This window comes from Dipodomys merriami, unplaced genomic scaffold (genome assembly GCF_024711535.1).
Source record: "Dipodomys merriami isolate MVZ:Mamm:240054 unplaced genomic scaffold, mDipMer1.0.p SCAF_3, whole genome shotgun sequence".
NCBI lineage: Eukaryota > Metazoa > Chordata > Mammalia > Rodentia > Heteromyidae > Dipodomys > Dipodomys merriami.
Genome location: NW_027204492.1, coordinates 94526338 through 94548904, shown reverse-complemented (window position 1 = coordinate 94548904; position 22567 = coordinate 94526338).

Genomic DNA, 22567 nt, shown 5'->3' with positions numbered 1-22567 from the left:
CAGAACGACTGCTTGCTTAAAGGCTTGCACCTTTATACTTCCCCAGGACAGTCTGCTGACTGACATTAAAACTTGAGTGCCCCATTCTCCACAATCATGGTCTCTCTCCACTTTCAACTTCAGAAGAATTCATTGGCTTCTCTAATGTAGTCTGGACTTGGGTAACAGGCCTAGTAACCTTCTAATTTATCTGTGGCTATTTTTCACTTTGGATAAAATATTTTATTGGAGTGTAACATCCATAAAGCCTAATGAATAAATTGTAGGTGAACAGCTTGATGAATTTCACAGAGTGAATATGTCTGTGCAATCAACAATTAGGTAAAATGACCAGAATATTCTCCAAACCCCAGATGCCCCTCATATTCTATCACTTTCTTTCAAGTAGACCTTTTCTCCTGACTTCTAAAGATACAGTTTTTATAAATGAGGAAAATTTGACAACAAAAGGGACATGAATCATCTGTCCCACAAAATGTCCTCTCTTCTGTAATTCACACTATGGCTCTATATTTTGAGGTGGTAACTGTTCTTATTCACCATCAAATCTGGGCTAATGTCTACTACTTTGACCAATAGAATATTGGTCAAGTATGACCATTTGCCTTGACTCTGAACTTCCCTGTAAAAAGTCTAGACCATTCTTCTGGAGAGAAAAAGAGAAAGGCAGAGTTAGAGAGAAAGAGACAGACAGATAGACAGAAACAGAGAGACAGAGCCAAAGCCAGAGACAGAAAGAGAAAGAGACAGAGACAGAGACAAAAACAGAGACAGAAAGAGAAAGAGACAGAGACAACACTGGAATGAATATTTAGGTAAAGGAGTCAATCTTGATATATACACAATGAAATTCTATGCTTCTGTCGAAACAATGACATTGCCACAGTCATAATGAAATGGAAAGACCTGGAAAAATTATATTAAATGAGGTAAGCCAGACCTAAAGAAGTTTAGGCTGCATGGTTTTCCTCATTTGTAATAACTAGAATATGTCTATAAATCTACAAGTTAACCCAATGAATAGTAAAAGACAAATAATTACACTTGGAATGATTAATTAAACAGCACTCTAAGCATTCACACAGTGGGAACAAAGGAAAATATTCTTAGAAGAGGATCAAATGGCTCAATTGCTATGTGCATATGACCATATAAAATGATGCGTATCGAAATGAACTCTAGGAAATTGAAACAAGTTGGGTTTTTTGTACTCTTTGCAGTTATTTCTTTTTTTTTCTTTTTTCTCCTTTGGTTTATTCCCTGTTGTCACTGTTTTGGGTTTCTGTACCCATTTTCTTGTATATAGGTTTATTTAATTTGGGGAAGGAAAGGGGGAATCACAGAAATGGTGGGTGAAAAAGTGAACCAATTCAACAGTGAGACTCACGAGATACTATGTTGGAAATTAACTTTACAACTTGGGGTCTTGGGGGGCCGGAAGGGAGGAAGTAGGAGAAAATGAGGGAGGGGGTAACACTGTTCAAAAAGAAATGTACTCATTACCTTACTTATGTAACTGTAATCCATCTGTATATCACCTTTGCAATAAAATTTAAATTTTAAAGAAGTCAATCTTTTTTTTTTAATTGTGAGAATACCGTACAGAGGAGATACAATTACATGGGCAAGATAACAAGTACATTTCTTATCAAGCATTGTTGTCTCCTCTTTGTTTCCCCTTCCCATCCCTTCCCATACTCCCCCCCCCCACCCAATCTTCCCCCCACCCCCACCAAAGGTGTAAAGTTCTTTTTTTGACATAGCAACTTGTACATCTCATTGTTGCAATGGGTCCGTCTGTATCCCTATTTAAATGATTTGTTTTTTTTCCCTTCCCCTCTACAAATTATACCAACATCAAATACAGTGAAAGCAGGGGTTATACCATGGGGGAGGGACATACAAAGCAACAAAGAAATCATCTTATAAATATGTTAGAAACAACTGCATGAAAGAAAAAAAAACAAAAAAAAACATTTGAATACTTATCTTGGGGTTCATTCCCCTAACATCAGCTTATCTGACCTTTTCTGTTTGACTCAGACATATACTAGTTATTGCAAATAAGGGAAACCATGGGATCTATGTTAAAAAGAAGTCAATCTTGAATGTTAAGCTCAGAGGACTCCTGTCCCAGGTGCTACCTGACTACAAATGTTGAAATTCTCACCCTTGGATCTAAAAGCAGAAATTCCCTGTGGTCTTCAATTCCTATAACCCATACAAGTGCAGTTAACATTGCACAGAAATTATTCATTCTTCACATCTCCTTCTCTTTAGATGGTTGTTCCTGCTTCAAATAATCTTTGACTCTCACTTGATATGGAGATTCTGGGCATAGAAACCATTCTGTGTTTCTCCTGCATGGCAAAAAGATGTGTCTTGCCTTGTTGGCTGATGACAATTTGCTGTAATGAGGATGTCTAGGTTATTACAGGTACAGTAAACATAGGATACCAACTGTTCAGAAGAAGAAAATGTTATACAAACGACAGATTGTGTTATGACGCCCGGTGATGCTTAACCCTTCAGAGTCTGAGGGGTGGGTGGTGCCTATGAATTAGGTATAATGTTATAGGAGAAAGGCAAATAAAGAGTGCCTTCTGGTGTTGTCTTTCCTACTGTCACTCTACCTTTCTGAGGCAAATAGCTAATGAGATGCTAGAGAAATGTCCATCCAGGGTACTCAAGGACAGAAGCAATGAGAAAAGCTTAGCTCAAGCTGGAGAGGGACCAATGGTAGAATCATTTCTACTCATCCTTTGGAAAAGAGCCATTTCTCCTTTTTGCAAACAAAGAGGGTATATTTGCTCATAGGACTTGACATGAGACAGCAATATCTCTGTCAAGTTTTCTCTTGGAATTGTGCCTTCTTGTATATCTCCCTTTTCAAAGTTCAGTAAGCAATACAGATTAAGCTCAGGAGAAACAGACAAAATAAAGGAAGGACATCAGTATTTGGGGGCACTTATGCTTCTGTAAAGTCAAGAATGAGGTATCATGTCAATCTCAAATTACTTGTACTATTGACATTCTGAAGCCATGACTGTACCAACTTGCAGTTTTGTTTTTTTGAACTATAGAATGTACAGTTTATTTATATATATATATATATATATATATATATATATATATATATATATATATATAGCTCCAGTATGTGGTTATCACAGGTCACAGCCTAAGAAGGGAACAATTTATACCCAGATTTCATTTAACATTTTATTAATGGTTATACTTTCTAGAAAGGAAATAAACACTTTTACCCATTCTGTTTTAATGATTTGAAATGGGATTTCTCAGGATACCTGTTATGTACATTTCTACACTGCCATATGTGTTACCCTTTGGATAGCAAATGTCTCTCATGGGCCCATTTGTTAAAGATTTGTTCCATAAGGTAACAAAATTGGTAAGTGGTGAAACATTGAGGAAGTAGTACTCAGTGGATGGCTTGTAGTACATCAATGGTGGAGGGTGAAATTAAAGGGAGTAGTAGGACCCTAGATCCTTCCTCTTCCTCTTTTGCTTCCTGCCCACGAAGTTAGTAGTTTGCTCTCATATGTGCCTCTCATCTTTGCCAGCCAGTATCCCCACATGAAGACTAAAATGGTTCTACCTGACTGGGAGCTGGAACCTCTAAAACCATAAGCCCCAAATAGCCCTTCTTCTTTGTAAGTTAATTATCTCAGATATTTTTTCATAATGATAGAAAACTGGCTAATATGTGCTATCTATTTTCCTATAATCTGAGGTAATTCTATCTTAATTTCATCTGGTAAACACACTAGCAATGTGAAGAATATAGAAGAAAACAAAGATGAATGAATTATTTTTAATTATCTATTGCTATAGATCATATGGTTTGGAAAGAGATTCTATTTCTGAGTGAAAGCAGCAGCATGCATTCCAATGTGAGAAGACTAGTTGTCAACTCTCTTTATAATATACCAAATTATAGAAAAAGCAAATAGAATGAAGTGGTGAAGAAAATGACACAACAATAGCAGTGACACAGAAAGAAAATTCAAGAATATGACAAGAAGACTCTTCAAATATTTATCCATTCACAGTATTTAGGGCAGTATCTAGCACCTATCAGGATCTTGTTAAATCAATGAATTTGATAACAGTTCTGTGTCAAACATTGCCTATTAACCAAATTAATTCATTTTATTCCTGGGTATACAGACAGACTATAATTTTTACCCTTCCTTGTGGCTAGCAATGACCTGTGCATTTGTAGCTAATAAGAATCGAGTGAAATTCTCATGTTATAATTGTCCCAAAGAAACTTCTGTTATTCTTCCTCTCCCTTTTCTGGATTCCTGGAATAGAGACAACCTTCAGAATGACCTTGGAGGCCACTTTAAAGATAACTGAACAAGCCAGGCTCACACCTGTCTGTAATCCTAACTACTCAGGAGGCTGAGATCTGAGGACTTCAGTTCGCAGCTTGCCCAGGCGGGAAAGTCTGTAAGACTCGATCTCCAATTAACTACCAAAAAGCTGGAAGTGGAGTTGTAGCTCAAGTGATAGAGTACTTGATTGAGGATAAAAAACAAAATCTCAGGGATAGCATTCAGGCCCTGAATTCAAGCCCCTGGACCAGGAAAAAAATAACTGAACAGCAAAGTGGATGGAGCATGTGTCTCTGACTTAACACTTTAAGAAAACTCACTTGATTAAGACCATCGTACTGCATGATTATTATATTAGCAGTAAGTGTGCAACCAATAATGTTTGCAGGGTTATTTGTTACAATGGCCAGTGTTATCTGAATTAACATATCTGTACTTAAGAAGCTTCCTATAGTTTCAAGTATTATGAAAAAGTCCAAATTTCTTTTTTTCAGAAGTTTTCTCACACATATTGACAGCATATTTTATTTCTCTATCAGTAGTGTATGAGGGCTTCAATATCTCCATTGTCCTTAACATTTATTTCCAAACCACTCTCCCTCCCCTCTGTTCCTTTCCTTCCCTTCCCTTCAGTGTGGTTTTGATGTGCATCTCCCTGAAGACTACGCATCTTGAGAATCTTTTCATTCCTGTTGCATTTTAATTCATGAGAAATATTTTAAGTTAATATATTTTCTTCTTTGAGTAAGGCTGTAGCAAGACAGCTAATCACATGGAGCAGGGTACTATTTTCTTTATTTGTTATTACATTTTTTAAATTGTCAAGGTGATGTACAGAGGGGTTACAGTTACATAAGTAAGGTAATAAGTACATTTCTTGTTGAACTTGTTACCCTCTCCCTCATTTTTCTCCCACTTTTCCTCCCCGTCAAGACTTGGAAATATCATATTAAGTGAAGTAAGCCATACCCAAAGAAACATAGGTCCCATGGTTTCCCTTATTTGCAATAATTAGTATATATCTAGGATAATCCTAGCAGATGAGCAGAATAGCTCAATAGCTATATACATATGACCATATAAGATGATGCTAAGCAAAATGAACCACAAGGCATGGACATAAGAGGTTTTCCTTTGTTGTTTTTAATGTACTACATGGTATCTTGCTTCTTTTATGTGTTCTTCCCCCTATGGAGGGTTTATTCACTATTGCCACTGTGTTTGATTTTGGTACCCTGGGTATTGCATATATATTTATCTGAATTAGGGAAAGGAGGGGGAACAAAAAATGTTGAGACAAAATACAAGGGTAGAACAAATGCAACAGCAATACTCATGAATGTCTTATCTCTAGTTGATATAGTCAAAGGTATATTTGGGAGTTGGAAGTATGGCTCAGTTGGTTGAATGCAAGCCAATGAGTGAAAATGTCAGATACTGAGTTCGAGTTCTGGGCTTGGACCTAAGAAAAAATGTATGTTTGAGGTAACCTAGACCAAAAAGAAGGGTATTCATTACCTGACTAACGCCTCTGTACGTTACCTTTACAATAACAATTTTAATTTGGATCCATAATTTAGTAGGTAGACTTCTAAATGGCTCTTGAAACTTACATCTTTGTAAAATCTCCTCCCTTGAGTATAGCCTGGGCATAGTGACTTTTTCTACCAATCCAAATATGACAAAGATGATGGGAAGTCATTTCTATGATTAGATTACAAAAACGTGTTTCCTTTGTTAGAAGACTCAGTGATTGGTTTAGTGAATCAGGCTGTCATATTGGAGAGGTTCATGTAATAAGAAAGGAACTGGGGACCCCAGCCCAAAAACCCTTAAGGAACTAGAACTTGACAATTACATAAATAGGTTTGGAAATGGATCTTTCCCAGCTAGGCCTTGGAATTAGACCAGAGATTTAGCCAATACCTAGACTGCAGATCATGAGAAGCCCTAAAACAAAGTATTCAATTAATCTGTTCTTAGATTCCCAATGCACAGAAACTATAATAATAACTATGGTGTTTTAAGCATCTAAATTTTGGAGTCATTTGTAATAGCAATAGACAAATAATATACCTAAAAACTTGGCTTTTAATGTGGGACTTACCTGCAGTGTACAGATACTGGCAATCTAGTTTTAAGAAGGAAATACATTTTGAACTGTCTGACAATCATATGTAACTTTAAACCATGAATTTCTGGAAAAATGTCCCTGTCATACCATTTGGGTTACTTACTCCGTTATCTACTATGATGAAACCACTACATCATTCTTTAAAACCTGTCTGGTTTGATGTTTGCAATTATTGCAGGAAAACCCACATGGAAAGAAACAGGGGGAGACATAGAAAACCAAAACCAAAATAAGAGTGTTAAGCTTCAAAAGACCTAGGCTACAGAAAACTAGAATTTTCTCTGTCCATCCTAACAGAAAAACAGCTTCTGAAAGAACAACAAGAAAGTGCTAGAAAAATTGTCAGTGTTTTTTTCATAATCAACACCCCAGTTTCAGGAGATGAATCAATGCGTATGAAAAGCAGAAGCAACAGCCTGTAGGCCAAAGAGAGGTTCAGAAGTACATGTATTTGGAAGGTGTTGACAAAATAGGTTCATAGTCTGTCAAGTCAACTATTAACTGAAGCTGGGGAGAAGCTGAACTCTGGACAGAGCTGGTCTACTTAGTTGATAACAAAGCTTTAAAACCAAAGCTATATCTCATTTATCTTGTTTTATCCTTCTGATGTTTTTTTTACCCCCTCTAGTTAGACATTTTATTTTGTTTTGATATCACCATTGAGTGTTTTGATATCACCATTGAGTGTTTTGATATCACCATTGAGTGTTTTGATATCACTATTGCGATGCAGGGAGTGGCTGGAACACAATGGCCACAGAAATTTAAGAACAATGAAAGAGGGCATCTTTCATAGTGAAAGTGAAAATTAGGTGTTTGAAAAGAAAATTCAAGGCCAGCTGTATTCAGTGAGGTTATCTGCCTGATCTGTTTGACTAAAGACCTCTGGTTTAACTTCTTTGCATTGAAATCTATATCCAAATGTACAGACTAAAATTGTTGAACTCTAAGGTCTAAGTTGGCCTAAAATTTTGTGATTCAGTGACTCATGAAAATGTGAGGCCAAATGGAAACCTCATTTTCAAGTTTTCTATAAAAGGAGAAAAATAGATGATTGAAGAACAAATTTATAATTAACTTGTCTGATGGTACTATCAGGCAAGGTAAAATTATGCTAAATGATGAGAATTTACTTTAACTGTGCTTTTAATATAACCCTGATCTCATTCTTGTTTGTCTTGTAAACAAAAGGGAATTTTCCCTGTTGGGACAACTAATTTAGTCCTAAGAAAAGCTCAGCCTCTTCCTTACGACTGGGTAATTCTCAAGTGCTGAGTCATTGGAAAGACTCTGATGTGCTAAAAATATGTAGTTCACCAGGTTTCAAAATTCTAAACATATCATCTTAACTTTGGCACTCTTGTGAGAAGATCTCAACATAAGCCACTCTTCCAAGAGGATTTTGTTAAAGTGTCTGTTTTACCTCTTTACAGTGTGACATTACCTATATACCTCAATAACAACCACCAAAATCACAAGAAAACAATCCATGGCCAAATTGCTTTTTTTTCTTCTCAATGTGTGTTTTTACTTCTCCAAACAGCCCCATATCCACCTGATACTGAAAGATATAAACACCCTTAGTCACTCTATTCAGTTGCTCAATAACTATCAATTGACATTCCTCAAGGATTCATTCTTACTTTTCTTTGTTTTTTAAGTTACCTGTTCTTTATTATTATTATTATTGTGAAAATACAGTACAGAGGAGTTACAATTACATGAGCAAGGTCATGAGTATATTTCCTATCAAGCATTGTTGCCGCCTTTGTGTCCCCTTACCATCCCTGCCCTCCCATCTCCCCATCATCACCCCCCCTGCCCCCCTGCCAAAGTTGTAAAGTTTGTTTTTTCGATGTAATGTCTTGTACATGTCATTGTTGCAATGGGTCCATCTGTATCCCTGTTTAAACAATTTGTTTTTTCCCTTCCTCTCCACAAATTATACCAACATCAAATACAGTGAAAACAGGGGTTATACCGTGGGAGAGGGATATACAAAGCAACAAAGAAATATCTTACAAATATGTTAGAAACAATAGCAAGAAAGAAAAAAAATTTGAGTCCTTATCTTGGGGTTCATTTCACCTAACATCAACTTATCTGACCGTTTCTGCTTGTTTCAGACATATACTAGTTATTGCAAATAAGGGAAACCATGGGACCTATGTTTCTTTGGGCCTGGCTTACTTCAATTCATATAATTTTTTCCAAGTCTTTCCATTTCCTAACAAATGGGCAATGTCATTCTTTCTGATGGAGGCATAGAATTCCATTGTGTATATATATACCACATTTTCTTGATCCATTCATCTACTGAGGGGCATCTGGGTTGGTTCCATATCTTAGCTGTGGTAAATAATGCTGCAATAAACATAGTTGTGCTGGTAGCTTTAGTATGGTCCTGTTTGTGATCATTTGGGTAAATGCCCAAAAGTGGGATTGCTGGGTCATAGGGGAGCTCTATGTTGAGTTTTTTGAGGAACCGCCATACTACTTTCCAAAGTGGTTGAACAAGTTTACACTCCCACCAACAATGCAGTAAAGTTCCCTTCTGTCCCCATCCCCTCCAGCATCTGTTGTTATTAGAGTTCTTGATTATAGCCATTCTTTCTTCTCTCTTCATTCAGTATATTTTCAATGCAATGTTTTATCCCAAGGCTTTATTTACATTCTCACTACAGATATCTTCCAAATATATCTCTCTTGTCACATATATTAGAATATACTTCCACTTGACTTACCATCAGGCCCCATAAACTCAAAGTGTGTCAAAACAGAATTCATTATTTTCTCATTTAAGCTCCTTGTTACAGCTTGAATCTTAAAATTTTCCAAAGGCCATGATTTCAACACTTGATTTGCTGGCCTGTGGTGCTATTCGGAAGTGGTAGAACCTTTAAGAGTTGAGATCTAGTGGGAAGAAGTTTGGCCATTGGAAGGATCCCTTGAAGGAGATACTGACACCCACCAACTCTCCTTTTTTTGCATCTCAGAAGCTATAAGATGAATAGCTTAGCAATGCACCAATGCACTTTCTGCCATGATGTTTTATTAGAATGACAATGAACTGAAACCTTTGAAACCATGAGGCAAAGTAGATATTTCTTTCTTAAGATTTGTTTATCTTAGTTATTTTGTTACAGTTTTGGAAATGCTATTTCCTTTCTGAAGCGAATCACAGGCACTCCTTCTGTATTCTGTGTCCTTAAGGAACTAAGGCACTCAGTACTTACCCTTTTCTCACAGTGCTCATCCATTAATTACTTGGCTATTACTTTCATTTAACTTAGAACCTCCTAAGGGCAGAGGTACTGTGTATCTGGAAACTGTTTTTCTATTTGATGAGCTGTCAACTATAATGTCCTATTTCTTCTACATGGAGGACATAAGGCCTCACATAATCTACTAGGCTCCTCTATCCCACTGGTTATAGTAACTGGTTTAGGGATAGATATGTGACCCAATTTGGACCAATAAGAGTCATTTATGGTACTTTAATTAAGACTGTAAAATGTAAAAACCATGTAAACCTACTGTGCATGTGCCTCCTTGTGCTTCGTCATTGATAACAGCTTCACAGGAATAAAGCAATATGGAAGAAAGTAGGGCTGAGTTGAACAGCAGGGACTGATACTCTACCTCTAGACTTTTTAGTCATCTAAGGCAATTATTTTTATTTTAATTGAAATATTTGGAGTTGGGATTTATTTACATGAAATTGAACAAGTCCTAACCTAGTGCAATAACTATTGTGTCTTAGTGTTGTCTATAAGGAGTAGGCTTTCTAACAGTTTTTGGATGAGTATAGGATATGTTCTCAATCCTCCTCTGCAAGTGTTTAGTATTAACAACCTTTCATTTTCCTTTGTCCACTAACAATACTCCCTGACATAGAAAAAGTAGAGAGAAGATAAGCTTCTCAAGGTCTTGGAATCATTAGAGGATTCTGAAGAGGTGAGATGTCAGAGTAGCATGCTTGTCTTCACTGCTTAGATTGTTCTCCCTCTTCCCTTTTCTCCTTCCTCTCTTGCTCAATTTTACATGTGATTGGACAGATAGGATATTTCCTTCTTTTTTTTGCCAATTCCAGGGCTTGAACTCAGAACCTGAGAGCTGTCCCTAACCTGTTTGTGCCTACCACTTGAGCCTCAGCACAACTTCTGGCTTTTTCTGAGTAGTCTACTGGAGACTTTTCTGCTCCGGCTGACATTGAATCATGATCTTCAGATCTCAGCCTCCTGAGTAGCTAGAATTATAAGCATGAGCCACCAACACTCAGTGAAATCTGCTTCTTTTAAAGGGTATGAACAAGAAAAATGTGTTCAAAGTCTGAAATTTTATATTCTAACAATTTCTTAACAATTTTCTCACACTCTGCCATCTTTCCATTAGACCCATAGTGCTTATCTTCTCATAGTAAATAATACAATCTGGCATGGTCCACATTCTGTCATATTTTACTCAAGACAATTTGGGAATGTCTTCCTGAAAGTGGAATACAAATCCCCAAGAGGCCACATTCTAGAGGCAACAGATTATTTTCTCTCTCTCTCTCTCTCTCTCTCTCTCTCTCTCTCTCTCTCTCTCTCTCTCTCTCTCTCTCTCTCTCTCTCTCTCTCTCTCGCTCGCTCGCTCACTCGCTCACTCGCTCTCACTGTCTCCCTCTCTGTCTGTCTCTCTCTGAAAAGTTACTTTTCCATACTTCCATTTTTCATATGTTACAAATTAAAGAAATAATATTCAAGTGTTTTTAAGTTGTCCCATTTCTGGTCTTTTAGCAAGAAAAGTTCTACTGCTTACTTGGCTCGTGAGAGCTCTACCAACTACTTAAGAGTAAGGAGGGATGGGAAGGAGAATGACAGAATTATGTGAGTGCAGATAATGCAGAGAGATTAAGATGAGCCAGCATTAGGGCTAGAATGGTGGAGGTACAGAGGAAAAGAAGACAGAGTTTCAAAAGTGTAGTTGTATGAGTTAGATTTTAATTAGTCTTCTTGTATGTTTCATGATATAATTCTCTCATCCTCATCACCTCAAGAGATCATTAATGCTTTTAAAGACTCTTGGTAATTAGATTTTTGTTTCTTTTGGATATATCATAGTGCTGAGATAGAGACTGGCCTCAAGGCAACCCCATTTTATTTGGGTTGGACTGCAAACAATCAGGTTATCAAGGCATACATGGTAAATGACCAATTGCTCTTTGGGGAAACCAAATAGCAATTGAGATGGCTATAATTCATATAATTCTCTTATTCAATAATTTCAGAAGTTACTATTATCTTTAATTTAAGACTCAGGAAAAAATAATTCAGACATAGAGCCAGGTTACCTGTGTTCAGATTTTTAGTTTTCCACCTAATAACACGAAAAGGGCAAATAAATTATTTAAGTTTAAATTTGTTATGCCTAAATTTCTTCATCTGTACAATAGAAAAAATGATGCCTTTCACAAATGGTTGTTGTGGGAACCAAATGAGCTAATATATATATTTTTAGCCTTGTTCCAAAATAAAAACTCAGTTCAGAGCATACAAAAGGCACTGCAAAAAATCACCATATATATGTATGTATGTATGTATGTATATATATGTGTGTGTATATATGGGATTGTGCCCACAACTCTATGGGTATACATATCTCTATGGGTATACATATGTGCACACACACACACACACACACACACACACACACACACACACACATATACACACCCAGAATTTATTACTAATTCATTCCATAGATAGTTGCTGCAAATCTCTCCTGAGTCCAGCTAACATGGTCAGACTCTATGTATGTGTATAACAAGTATTGCAGTTGCTGAGCTAAGAAAACACTTCATAATGTTAACAGAAATATAGAAAAATCTGAGGAGAGGATGAGGTGCTATTTACCCAGTCTCATATATTTTACCTGCAGAATTTTGAATATGATAGATCAGTCCACTAGTCCTTTATTGTCTCTGACTTTCCATCTGTGCCATAGAAATGATCACAGTGGCTTCATAAGAGGATTTGGAAGATTTGTGAGTTAAATATGAACTCTTTCTGGAACAAAGATCATCCTCTACATTTCCTAAAACAACCTGATTATAAGGCACAAGGATAACAATAGAGGGCCCATTTTCTGTGTGCCTTGTGTAGGTATTATAGTCACTTCCTGTTTTCTATTAGAACTCATTCTAGAGTGCCCCTGGAGCTCCCATTCTTGTTCTGTATTCGAGGTGGGCTCTGCTGGAAGGTGCACCTACAATGAAATCTCAATCATGAGAATAGGGGAAACAAGGTATTGATGTGTTGAAAGCCAAAGACTTTAATAATGTATGCATAGAAGAAACCCAATCAGACAGTCCTCTGGCACACAAACCTTTTGTGTGCATCATGTTTCGTTGTAATTTTGAAATCCTGTATACTGAAAATTCTCCCTTTGCAAGGTTAGATTTAGGGTAACCTTCACCTCTGATTCATTCAAACTCTGGTTCAATTCTGCAATATGGAAAGTGGAGGGGAAAATAAAAACTATCTCTTGGAAAGTCTGGGCTGTGGCATTCTTCTGAAAAGATTGCATGCAGGAGAGCACAACCAATACTGCCTTTGCAATTTCACACCTGTAATAGGCATATTGTATGGGAAAGGGTGGCAGGGACATTGTTTGCTTTCCAGTAATTACCAACACAGTGAAACAGACCCATAGTGTCTCCTTGTTTTCAATCAATAGTCTTGTGGCTGCCATATGTCTTTCTAAATGAAACTCTCATCTCTGTCATTGTCTCATACAGGAATCTTCTATGCTATCCTTTTGCTTTAGGATTCAGAATTGCTTTACATGTCTTAGCATGGTCTACCATTTCCAATGTCATCATCTCAGACCCATTCTGACATCTTATGACTCAACCTCCCAGGACAACTTGGAAATCAGTAGACATAGCCTTCATTGTGGCTCATATTGTAGGTTTTGGAACCAGATTCTCTTGGCTTGAATCTAGGATCCCAGTAGTTTTGTAGATTCAGAAAAGTTACTTATTTTCTATGCTTTACGTTTCCCATATGGACAATGGAGAAAAAAATAGTATGACCATAGGTCTACTGTGAAGGCTGAGCATGGTGGTTCATGTTTGTAATCCCAGTATCTCTAGGAGCTTGAAGCAAGAGGATTCTGAGTTCAAGGCCAGCCTGAGCTACAAAAGTGGATGATGTCTCAAAAGACTACTGTGGGGAGTGAATGAGTTACTACTACAAATAAAGTGTTATAAATAGTACAAAATACATAGCAAACATCATAGAAGATAACATAACATAGATATTACTTACAAGTACCCAAACACGGCCTTCTCTTCGACACTTACATGTGTCTTTGCACATGTCATTTTTATAACTTGTAACTCACACTCTTCTATCCATTACTAGAAGCTGAGTAACTTCTAACACACATATAAAGCATCAATTCTCTCCCTGTCTTAGAGCATCCCATATATTATATGACACTTATCACAGCTTTGCAGAAATAAATATATCTCTCTCGTAAAGACTTTTTAAAAATTTTCAGTACTGAGGCTAAAGTCCAGGGTCTCACTCATGCTAGGCAAGTGATTTAACACTCAGCTATATCTCCGTTCAGATTGTAATTTTGTCGAGAGCAATGATTATCTATGTTTTTGTTATGTCTAGGTCCCAGAAACTTTACTGTGAAACAGGCCTCAAAAATTGGTTTATCCCTCACAATGAGCTGGACACAAACGTTCATGTCAGTGCAAACGACATGTCTACCAGGTGATGAATAGACAGACAGAATGTGGTATACTCCTCCAAGAGAATATTATATACCCATTAACAAGAATAAAGTACTGACACCTACTGAAACATGGATGAACCTTGAAGATATTATGGTCAGCAAAAAGCTAGTTTATAAATGGCCAAATATGGTAAGATTCAATTCATGCATTATATGAAATGTCCAGAATAGACAAATCTATGAAGACAGTGGATTTGTGGTTGCTGAGAGCTAGGAAGGAGGTTGGAAATATGGGGGAATATAGTAAAAGAGTAAATGTTTTTGGTTAAATTGATACAGGATCTTGTTATGTAGCACAGGCTGATCTGAAACTTACTACACAGCTGAGGTTGATCCTGAACTTGAGATTCTCCTGTCTTAGCCACCTGGATTAGTACTGGATTATAGGTAAATATTCAGTTCAACATTTCTTTTGGAGGTGATGAGAATATTCTAAAAGTGACTATCATGATGATGACATCACTGAATCTATGAAAGCCCACCAAATCTGGCATTTTAAATGGGTGAATTATATGACATGGCATTCTATCGCAATGAAGTTACTAAATAGAAAGGAAAAGGCAATGACAGAGTAGAGGGGGAAAATGAACATAAGTGAATTTGTCTTGGTGTTGAGTATAAATACTGCTACAAGCCAGATCTCAAGCTGCTGCCTCCCTGAGGACAGGTCAATTGGAAGGCACCTTACCTTTCCATTGCTCCTTCACCTCCTCCAACACTTGCTTCTCTCTTTGTGCCCACAGAGATCTGTTCTCTTTCAGTCTCTCCTCTTCTTTCTAACTTTGATGTCATTTCTTCCCTTATAAGCTATCAGACTCTCAAGACAGTTTGCATAAGGCCATGAAGAAGATAGACATTTTCTTGGGAAACTTGAACATGAGAATCTGGAAACATCTATTCATGGGAGCATTTATTTAACAGATAAATAAACAGGGGCTTAGGAAAATCAAGGACATTTTGTAACCTTACACATTAAATTGGTAAGATCTGGAGTTAGACTCCAAGTCTGCCATCCTGCTTGCTTTCTCCACTACCCATGTAACCTGCTTCTAGACTGGACTGATCCAGATGTCAGAACAGATGGAACTAATGAGAATCCCAAACCACATATTGAATAACTTACTACATATCACTACACATCACTTACTTCCTATTCAATCTCTCCCAAGAATATTCTAGGTACAAATAACATCTCATCACATTGAATTCTAAAGGGACTTCAAATTGTCTTTCATTGGGCTTTAATTTCATTAGTAATTATTAATACATCATATAACAGAAGGAACCGAGGACTGAAAATTCAGAGATCTAACTCCAGTTTCCACTGTGTCATTAAATAGCTGTGTGACTTGTGCAAGACATTTAACCACACTGGGCTTTACTTGCTCACTGTAAAATTAGAAGCATTCTTTGCTTCTTCTTACCTATCTCAGTAGTTCCATAATTTGGTAACTGTAGGTTGAAATAAGATGACTATCATTTAAGAGTTGGAGCTCAGTTCAATATAAATGTTTTCTTCCAGGGGGAGTTGTGGCAATTAATTCTGACCAGCGTAAACATGTCTTCAGCAGAAGATGAACCCAGGAATAATCAAGGAAACATTTTCATTTTTAACTTTAATTTATTTTACTTTTGTTCACTATAAGTATCACTAGGCTATTTCAGGACATGACTGCTATGATAATAAGGGAATTAGAACCAAGACACACTTAAATGAAGGCAAGACATATACACTCATTCCCTTCATTTCTCATTTTAATTCCATCAGCCTTGAAAGGAAAACAGCACAGATATGAAAAGAGATAACCTAACTTGCCCATCATCACAGTGAATTGTGGGTGTCACAGGACATGGCATCAAGTCTGCCTGGAATCATTGAACTACATTTTTCAAGTCCTATTGGCTACTAGAATAGCAACTTTCTAAATAATGTGTAAGAGTTGGGAAAGACATCTATTTTGGAGTATGGAGTCCAGCCACTCTGATTGCTTCTAATGCTTCAGTCTCTCTGATATAAGCTCCTTAATCGATTTGGTATATTCCTTGATCCCAGCTAATGTCTATTTGACATAACCTCTCAAAGACATTGATTGACCTAGTTTGGATAGGCAGAGTTTGTGGCATAAGTGGAGACTGGAAGAAACCTACCAGATCTAATCATGAATGAGTGCCTGGAATCTTTGGGGCTACTCAAGACTATTGCATTGGATACAATTGTAGACCCAATATAGAACTGATCTTGGGAGAGAGTTAATCTTAAGAAAAATCTCTTCCTGAGGAATTTTCTTAAATTTAAAAATTATTTCTGGAAGTGTTAAAAATCACAACCCACATAATATCAATAGTTCATAACCATTTTGTAGTGAAACCAAGGCTGTTCTAAAGGACTTCAGATGATTTACACAGCTCTTGAATTAATATTCACTGATTGTTTTTTTTTGGTCAATAGTGGGGTGCTGTGTCCCTCAACTCTTCAGCTCAAGGCTAGGGCTTTCTCACTTGGGCCACAGCACCAGTTCCAGTTTTCTGGTGATTAATTGGAGATGAGTCTCATGAACTTTCCTGCCCGGGCTGGCTTCAAACCAGGATCCTCAGATCTCAGCCTTCTGAGTAGCTAGGATTACAGGTGTGAGCCACCAGCATCCACCTATTCACTGATTTTTTTTCATATGAGTTTGTGTTGAGGGAAAGAGAATCATAGTTTTCTTAATGAGCTCCCTCAACCAAGGAAGTCTATTCTCTGTCCCCATCCTGGCAGGTGTTATGAAGCCTTTCATGCTTTTGGTCTCTTAGGATCATTCCTTCCGCAAAATATATGGCTCCTTTTTATTATGAGAAAGGAAATTGGGGCCTGACTCACCCATGCTCTTCCTACAACTGTCTGATAGGAAAAGACAGAGGTTTGAAGTGTATACTCCAGTCCCTACTACACTACCTCTCTGTATCTGTGGACAAGTTACTTAGCTCAGCGACTATGGTCAGCAGATAAATATGGATCCAGAGTTCTTCATTCCTAACACATTGACAAGGTTGGGCTCTGTACATTGCCACTTCCTCATTCTCCTGGACTATATTGGCTGTTCCCAAGAACCTCCGGTAACTAAAAGGTTTTGTAATTCAAGTCAGATTCTAAGTGTGGTCCAAGAGAACATTACTCATGGGCTAGACAAGTAGATGACTTCATAGATCTATAATATATATAGATATATATATCTTTTTTCATTGACACATGGACTTAATTACTCACTTTATAGCACACACAGTTGGTAGCTGGCCTCTGTCCCTCTAGGACTCACAATCCTGTCATCCAGTCACATCCTACTGCATATGCTGCAGACTCTCTTCCTCAAGGTGTTTTTCAGGCCCTAATCATGGAACAGATTGGAAGTGCTGGGATGTTAGCACCCTGGGAACATCCTCATATTGGCTGGGAATTCATTGTACAAATTTTAGCTTCCCCCTTCTCAGATAGGACAAACTTCGATAGCATCTCTTGGTGGTCCCTAAATTAGGGCTGATCTCAGGCTTCCCCAATGTGGTGATGAATGAGGACTATATTGGCTTATTTCCCCTCCTGATGCATTCTCCCTACATCTCAGCCAGTAGACCAGTGCTTCTTGGAATCACCTCCTCAATAAGCTACTTTCACCCAATCTTTGTCTTGGGGCAGCCTCGTGGGCATCTAGCCTAAAACACATTCAAAAATAAATATTTACGCATATGTTAATGCATACATAATATTTTATAAATGTTGGGAGAAGAAAATTTTCATATACAACCTCCTCCCCAACATCAATAAAAAATCAAATTGAGAAATGTGAGATTTAATATTCCACAGTGGGCTGTCAGCAATTTCAAAGCCCAAAGATGTCTGATAAAACGTGTAATTTATTCAACCTCATTTCCTATGATCCTCCAATATTTGCTTAACTGTATTAATACTGCGGGACTCATCTGCCTTAGTTGGAAACCCTCTCCTTAAATTCTTTTTTAAATTAACTAACAGAAAACTTCTAACAAAAAAAACCCTGTGCATCTGAAATGTGTATCATCCTATATTGTTCAGTGCTCTGGAAAGAATAGTCCCATATTCATTGTGGTATGAGTTAAATTTGTCTTACTACTGTTCTTCCCACCCTGCCTGACCATCATGAACTCTGCTTAGCTTTTCTTAACTGCCCCCCCCCACTCTCTCTGCCAGGAGAGAAGTATAACTACTTTCCATCCATGGCTTACTTTCTGCATTAGGCATGGTTGCAGGACAATTTCAAAAATTTGGCCACAGTTCCTGGGCCAATTCATCTTCAGCTTTTCCTGGTTGATGGAGTTGCTGTGACTGCATTACTTACAGTCAGTACCATACACATACTTTTCTGAAGGAGCCATCAGTTTCAGTAGAGCAAGAAAGAGAGCTTCAAATTAGATGAAGCTTGAGATTCTATTTCTTATCCTTTTTCTCTAGAAATATTTTTTGTGTGTGTGTTACAGGGCTTGAACTCTGGGCCTGGGCACTGTCCCTCAGCTCTTCAGCTCAAAGCTAGTGCTCTACCACTTGAGCCACAGTGTCACTTCTGGTTTTCTGGTGATTTATTGGAGATAAGAGTTTCATGGACATTCCTGCCCAGGCTGGCCTTGAACCACGATCCTCAGATCTCAGCCGCCTGAGTAGCTAGGATTACAGGAGTGAGCTACTGGCGCCTAGCTCTAGAAACATTTATGAAAGGTTTGTACATGGGTCCACCATTGGCTCAACACAAATGAAGCAAAAATGTGATTTACAGACGCAATGGCAAGAATTCCTACAACTCTTCTTTGCCATATGTGCTTATGTGAAGGAAGTGTGGGGAAGTATGCTGGCAGCAAAGACCTACAATAAAGCTTTCTTCCTGTTTATCTCCATCACATTCCCTGTGAGATATTTCAGGCAGCTATTGCCACAGTGCTGTATAACAAATTGTCCCCAGAGTCAATGACTTGTTGCCTAGGTGTATGTGAATTCGCTAGAGATTAATCTAGGCTGCGTTTGGTTTTTGGACTGTGAGTTGGAAATGGGTCATCTCTCATTTCTTATCCTGCTTGGACTTACAAAACACAGATGGCATATTGTTTGTATGCCAATGAGAAGCCCAAGAGGGAAAGTTCATTTTAAGTCTCTGATCACATCATATTTATTCATTTCATTGGGATAAGTCAATCACATAGCTAAGCCCAAGATTCCAGGAGCCTGCAAAGTACTCCACCCATAGGGAGGCCATGGTAAGCTGCATACATACATGTGTAATAAGAGAATTGACAAATTGGAGCCAATAATTTGGTCTTCCAAATCTCATGCAGACACCCCAGCACTATGGGAAGACTATGATATTACCCCATTGCTCCATGGTTCAAAGCTAGCGCAGACTTTTTTTTTTTTTTTTTTTTTTTGGTCAGTCGTGGGGCTTGAACTCTGGGCCTGGGCATTATCCCTCAGCTCTTCAGCTCAAGGTGAGTGCTCTACCACTTGAGCCACAGCTCCACTTCCAGTTTTCTAGTGGTTTATTGGAGATAAGAGTCTCACGGACTTTCCTGCCTGGGCTGGCTTTGAACCACGATCCTCAGATCTCAGCCTCCTGGGTAGCTAGGATTACATGTGTGAGCCACCGGCGCCCGGCTACATGGTCATATTTTTAAAGCAGCTACTAGATTGGAAGGAGTTAAGAATTTTCATCTTTGATTTCAATGATATAGCAAAGAGCAGACCAAAACAGTCCAAAACCTGGATGCTCGATAAATGGAGACTAGGATAGAATTGAAATTACCTGAGAAGAGCATTACAAAATGTCTTTTATTCATTCATTAGACATTTCCCCCTCAATCCAGTGTACTTAAAGTATCTACAAGTTTCATTTGAATTTCCTTACATTCACAGTAATAAGCAAGTTTAAATCATCTATTAACTAATCTTTCTTTTACACATGAGATATTTGAATGACAACATAAAAGAGTAATTGTTAATGTTGACTTTTCCAATCTAATCTTGCTATTCAGTTTGGTCCCCAACTCTCTTTTTTATTCCCCTTTGGTAAGAACTATCATTCTCCACTCTTTAATAGCCACAATTCTATGGTATATTCTTATATTTTTTTATAACTCTTTTATCATCAAATTTGTGTCCACGCTATACAGTTATATTGATCCCTCAAAGCTTTGGTAACTTGGTTCAGTGATTACTTATAATTCATCCACTTCTGTCTACATTGGCTTGCATAATCCCTATACTCTTAGCACTATAATAACTACATTTAGTGGGAACTGACTATGTGCCAAGCACTGAGTTCTATCACATGCATTATCTCATTGTATAATGAGATGATAAGAAGAGGATGTGCCAGGTATCTCCCCAGGCAGTGAGTGCTACATTTAGACTCTTGGCTATCTTGTATACACTTAACCACTAGACTGCTCTGTCTTTGGATCTTTGATTTTTAGCTTACTGGAGAGAGCTTGAACCAGGAGACAGGACATCTCAGCTCAAGTTCTTCTCTTTATGACTCAAGAGAGTCAGAAAGTATCTTTTCCACTGGAAAATATTTTTGCTTTTGTGAACATCAGTTTCTTGCTCTTAAGTGGGAGCTCACAATTATTATCCGTGCAATGGAGTTGATGTGGAAATATTTTATAAGTGTACCAATCCACTCAAATTCTTCTTTTGGTAAGCTCAAGGGCATGTGTTTACTAGGCAAGCACTTTGCTGCTTGAACTGAGGAGGAGTCCTTTTCCCTCATGTAGTTATTTTTGGTGTAACATATTGTGTGTGTGTGTGTGTGTGTGTGTGTGTGTGTGTGTGTGTGTGTGTGTGTGCGCGCGCGCACGCATGCTCTCACGAGTACTGTTGCTTGAACTAAGGGCCTCATACTCTTACTTGGCTTTTCCGATTACAGCTAGCTCTCTCCCACTTGAACCATTATTCCAGTTCTGGCTTTTAGCTGGTTAATTGAAGATAAGGGCAGATTTGTCTGCCCAGGGTGGCTTTGAACTACATTTCTCACATCTCAGCTTCTTCAGTGGCTAGTCTTAGAGGAATAGAGTCACACAATTATGCTTACGACATCCAGGATTGTGATCATCCTATGTATGCCTATCTCATAGCTGAATTTACAGCCAGGTTTGATGATTGAAATGAAATCTCTCTAACTTTTTGCCCAGGCTGGCCTGAAACCACGATCCTTCCAATCTCTGCCTCCTGAGTCACTCATAGGCATGAGCCACTACATCTAGATCATCCCACTGAAATTCTAAGCTCTCTTTATTACATTCTCTTCTAGTGTCCTCAAACTCTTGTACTGTCCATCCTCCCATTAGAGAGTTCTTACTTCTTTGTTTCCCTTTGCATTTGCTGACAAGGCACATTTGGTTTTGTGTCCTGAGGAATTTCATTTCCCTAGAGCTTTTCTATTTGTTTGTTGAACAAACCACACATCACTAGCAATGTCATATTCCCAGGCTTTCTCACTATTTCTTGATTAATTTCCTCCTGTTGTTGCAGCTTCACTGCATTCCCAGGCTCTCTCCTGAGGAGATCTGCAGACTGTGTCTAGTTGTGTCTACACTTGCCAAAAGCCAAATGGGAATTTGAGAGCTTCAAACATTTTTAAAAAGTCAGTATTTTGTCTAATTGGCTCCAAATATTTGATTATTTTGTGAAGGCAGGAGTCTTTCATTTCAGATCAAAGTATTTGGCTTCTGGTCAAGGCCTTCATTCCACCTTCCCTCTCTCCCATCCCTCCCTCCTCTCACTCCCTGGGGATATAATGGTGACACCTGACAGTGTGTGTGTGTGTGTGTGGTGTTTATGTCCCAATCTGCACTAAGTATTTCCACTTAACTTGTCTTGCCTAATAAAAAACGACAAAGGCAGACATTATATGTAAATCAAGTATTTGCATTGAATGTACATTGCTTTTGCCAAGGTTTCCTAGTAATTGGAAAATAATTTGCAAAGAACTGAAAAAAATTAAGCCATTGTTTAACCTGTGGTAGTGTAGTTATAATCTTCCCTCTTAGAGTCTTAGTGCCAGTTGCAATTTCTTTTCAGCAAAAAACAATATCATCTATTATCTTCAATCAATGTCGTTGGAATTGCAGTGGTGGTGGAATTCTGCTTACATTAATTTGCAAATGTTTCAAGGCTTCAAAGACACAGATAGACCAACTATACGATTAAGAATCTGTGGCTTTATGTATGCATGTAATAAGCAATATTTTTATTACACACTTTTATTCAAGAGTGAATATCCAA